The sequence below is a fragment of the Podarcis bocagei genome, assembly GCF_964188305.1.
Source record: "Podarcis bocagei genome assembly, chromosome: 3".
In the NCBI taxonomy this organism is placed as follows: domain Eukaryota; kingdom Metazoa; phylum Chordata; class Lepidosauria; order Squamata; family Lacertidae; genus Podarcis; species Podarcis bocagei.
The window spans coordinates 73,922,590-73,927,019 of NC_138127.1; the positions used below are offsets into that span (position 1 = coordinate 73,922,590).

The following is a 4,430-nucleotide window of genomic DNA, read 5'->3' on the forward strand; positions in this document are numbered from 1 at the left end:
AAATTTAAAAGCTATCTTAAGGACTACTATAAACTTAATGAATGTTAAAATGTCGTAGTTTCCAGAAACAAAGGGGTACAGGGACATAAGGTCAGAGTGTAAGAGAGGACTAAGAGGATAGAGAGTGGAAAGTAATAACTGGGAGTTGCTAGCTGAACTATGGACATTGGGATGCAGAGAGGGGGGGTATGGGGAAGTCCCAGAAAGGAGGTTTATGAAAATATGTTTGAAACTATACGTGTATGTTTGTTATTCTTAATGTTTGTCTGTTTTTCTTAAAAATTTTGTAAAACCAATAAAAATTTTATAAAAAAAAAAAAATAGAACAGAGCAGGATCTCAGTGTTTGAGTTCCTATAAATACTGTTGAGGGGGTGTGGTGTATAGCCTCCAACGTTCTGGGCAGAGAGGAAGTTCCCAGGTTATTGTGCCTTTTCTTCTTTTGTTCATTAATTACTTGAGGGATATCTTGAGTGATTTCTTGAGTGATATTCTGAGTACCACTTAGGAGGGTCATTAGGTGTGGATTAGTTGCTAAAGCTTTCGTGTCTTGACCTCTTGAGCTAGTGAAGAGTTTTTCTGAGAAGATGGCTGTACTGCACTTAGTTGTGCTCTGGCTTGGCTTCGAGTATAGGGGCGAGCTGTGGTTTTGTGCCCTGTGCCAGCCAGATCTGTGTAGGGATTGCAGGGGGGTGCAGCATCCGGAGGTGCCACTATGGTTTGGCTACTGGATGGTGTCTGTAATTTATCTGTGGAGAGGGTCTGGGTTTGGGTCTGGTGTGGTTGATTGGAGATGGCGTTCTGTGTGCCTCTGGTTCTGGTGTCGGTTTTTGTGGGGAGGGCTAATTTCCAGATGTCTGGCAGGCGGGACGTGTCGTCACGCTTGTTCATGTTGTGAGGGTGTTTCTCTATCTCGATGGCTTCCATGATTATTCTCTTGTGGTGATGTTCCATGTTAAAGAGCAATTTGGAATCTGCAAAATTAATTTCGTGTCCTGTTTCTTTCATGTGTTGGTAAAGAGAGGAAGTTTTTTCTTCTTTTTTGACGGCATTCTTGTGTTCTGCGATACGTGCATTTATTCGTCTGTTTGTTTGTCCAATGTACGTGGCTGGGCAGACTTTGCAGGGTATTTCATAGACCCCTTGGTTTTCTAACTGGATTTTATCTTTTGGGTTTCTGAGGATATTGGCTATTTTTTGGTTGGTGCAAAAGGCTGTTTTGATATTGTGTTTATGGAGGATTTTGCTAATTTTATCTGTAGTGCCCTTGATATAAGGAAGGAGGGCCATGCCATTGTTTTCTTCTGTGTCTTGGTTTTTGGGGGGTGTTTCTTTTTGGATTAGCTTCGTAACCCTGTTTTGCTGGTATCCGTTGGCGATTAACACATTTGAGAGATTCTGTAACTCAGTTGTCAAGTGGTCTTTGTCAGCCAGGCGTTTGGTTCTGGAGATGAGAGTCTTGGCTACGGAGTTTATTTGTGCAGGGTGGTGGTGTGATTGTGCATGTAAGTAGCGGTTGGTGTGTGTTTTTTTCCGGTAGATAGTGTGTCCTAGGGAGCCATCAGGTTTTTTGTAGATTAGGACGTCAAGGAAGGGAAGTTGGTTGTTGGCTTCTATTTCCATAGTGAATTGTATTTTGGGGTGTAGGCTGTTGAGATGTGTGAGGAAGCTATCTCGTTTTTCCTTCCCGTGTGGCCAAATTACAAAGGTGTCGTCAACATATCTGAGCCAAAGTTTGGGTTTGTGTTCTGACTTGTCTAAAGCATTGGTTTCAAAGTGTTCCATGTACAGATTTGCGATGACCGGTGAGAGGGGTGATCCCATAGGTGCTCCTTCTATCTGTTTGTATCTTTGTCCATTGTGGATGAAGTACGTGTTGGTTAGGCAGTGGTTGGTCAGGTCCAGGATGTATTCGGGGGGGATTGTATTTGTTTTGAATGGCTGTCAAGGCTTCATTAATGGGCACTTGTGTGAAGAGAGATACAACATCGAAGCTCACAAGTAGGTCATCGGGATGTAGGTTTTGCTTCTTTATTGTTTCTATGAACTGGAAGGAGTTTGTAACGTGTGAAGCGATAGATTCTGCATAGGGCTGAAGTTGCTTAGCGAGAAATTTAGCGAGATTTTGTAGAGGTGAGCCTATGGAGCTGACTATTGGTCTGAGTGGTGTTCCTTCTTTGTGTATCTTGGGGAGACCGTAGAGTTTGGGGCATCTGGATGATTTTTCTCTGGGGATGATTCTTAGCTGGATTTCTTCACTGATAGGAGAGGCTTTTATTTTGGATTTGGTGGTTTTTTCCAGATAGGTGGTGGGATCTGTTTTTATAGGTTGGTAGGTAGGGTCTTGGAGTAGATTTGATAGTTTTGCTTGGTAGTCCGATGTGTTCATCACAACAGTGGCATTACCTTTGTCTGCTGGGAGAATGATTATGTTGTTGTCTTTCCTCAGGTTGGTGAGTGCTTTCTGTTCTTCTTTGTGTAAATTGCTTCTGGGTGGTTTGCTGGAGCAGAGGATGTTGGTGACTTCGAGTCTGATTTTATTGGCTTCATCTGGGTTGATTTTGGTTAGGCTAGCTTCGACTCCGCATATGATGTTTTCCGTGGGGATGCGTCTCGGGGCGACTGCGAAGTTGAAACCTTTGGAGAGTACTTTGGTTTCAGTTGAGGTGAGGATCCTGTCTGATATGTTATGTACTGTTTGTTTATGTACACCAAAACCTGCATATATATATATATATATATATATATATATATATATATATATATATGCTTTCGTAGATTTTCACGGGTACAGGAATGCAGGTTTTGGTGTCTTCGGGTGTCTTCCCGTGTAAGAGTTGGGGTGTCTAGGCGACGTTTCGACGAGGTCTCACTCGTCATCTTCAGGCTGGTGCTTTCGGCTTCTTGTTACTGGAACAGAGCAGGATCTCAGTGTTTGAGTTCCTATAAATACTGTTGAGGGGGTGTGGTGTATATCCTCCAACGTTCTGGGCAGAGAGGAAGTTCCCAGGTTAGTGTGCCTTTTCTTCTTTTGTTCATTAATTACTTGAGGGATATCACTCAAGAAATCACTCAAGATATCCCTCAAGTAATTAATGAACAAAAGAAGAAAAGGCACACTAACCTGGGAACTTCCAAAGATAAAATCCAATTAGAAAACCAAGGGGTCTATGAAATACCCTGCAAAGTCTGCCCAGCCACGTACATTGGACAAACAAACAGACGAATAAATGCACGTATCGCAGAACACAAGAATGCCGTCAAAAAAGAAGAAAAAACTTCCTCTCTTTACCAACACATGAAAGAAACAGGACACGAAATTAATTTTGCAGATTCCAAATTGCTCTTTAACATGGAACATCACCACAAGAGAATAATCATGGAAGCCATCGAGATAGAGAAACACCCTCACAACATGAACAAGCGTGACGACACGTCCCGCCTGCCAGACATCTGGAAATTAGCCCTCCCCACAAAAACCGACACCAGAACCAGAGACACACAGAACGCCATCTCCAATCAACCACACCAGACCCAAACCCAGACCCTCTCCACAGATAAATTACAGACACCATCCAGTAGCCAAACCATAGTGGCACCTCCGGATGCTGCACCCCCCTGCAATCCCTACACAGATCTGGCTGGCACAGGGCACAAAACCACAGCTCGCCCCTATACACGAAGCCAAGCCAGAGCACAACTAAGTGCAGTACAGCCATCTTCTCAGAAAAAACTTTTCACAAGCTCAAGAGGTCAAGACACGAAAGCTTTAGCAACTAATCCACACCTAACGACCCTCCTAAGTGGTACTCAGAATATCACTCAAGAAATCACTCAAGATATCCCTCAAGTAATTAATGAACAAAAGAAGAAAAGGCACACTAACCTGGAAACTTCCTCTCTGCCCAGAACGTTGGAGGCTATACACCACACCCCCTCAACAGTATTTATAGGAACTAAAACACTGAGATCCTGCTCTGTTCCAGTAACAAGAAGCCGAAAGCACCAGCCTGAAGATGACGAGTGAGACCTCGTCGAAACGTCGCCTAGACACCCCAACTCTTACACGGGAAGACACCCGAAGACACCAAAACCTGCATATATAATGTGTTATACTTCTTGAGTTTGTACTACTGGATCTTTATTTCTAGACTTTCAACTTTGACAAATGTGGATTTGCTCAGTCTTTCAAACTGAGAAAAAATGACCATAAGTTTTTAATACAAATGGCAAAAGCATTTATTTGATTGTCAATCATAAATAAATATCAACAATTGCATTTTGGGTCTCTTATTAATTTCATGCTATCTATATTTATATTGTATTTAGCATTTTGCGTAGCTTTTACCTTTTTTAAAAAAATGAACATTTTAAAACCTTTAATTTATTTTAGAATTTACACAGTGTTCTAAATTCAGAGAACAGCCAAGC

General features: G+C 42.2%; 1 long non-coding RNA gene across 1 annotated transcript; it reads right to left on the bottom strand.

The window, feature by feature from the left end:
* Window positions 1-328: 328 nt before the first annotated feature.
* On the bottom strand, window positions 329-3,920 carry LOC308583850. The gene is made up of 3 exons (XR_014006463.1): window positions 3,792-3,920; window positions 2,863-2,942; window positions 329-353 (listed from the first exon to the last, which is right to left on the bottom strand). It is a non-coding gene; the product is annotated as an uncharacterized lncRNA (long non-coding RNA).
* Window positions 3,921-4,430: the final 510 nt, after the last annotated feature.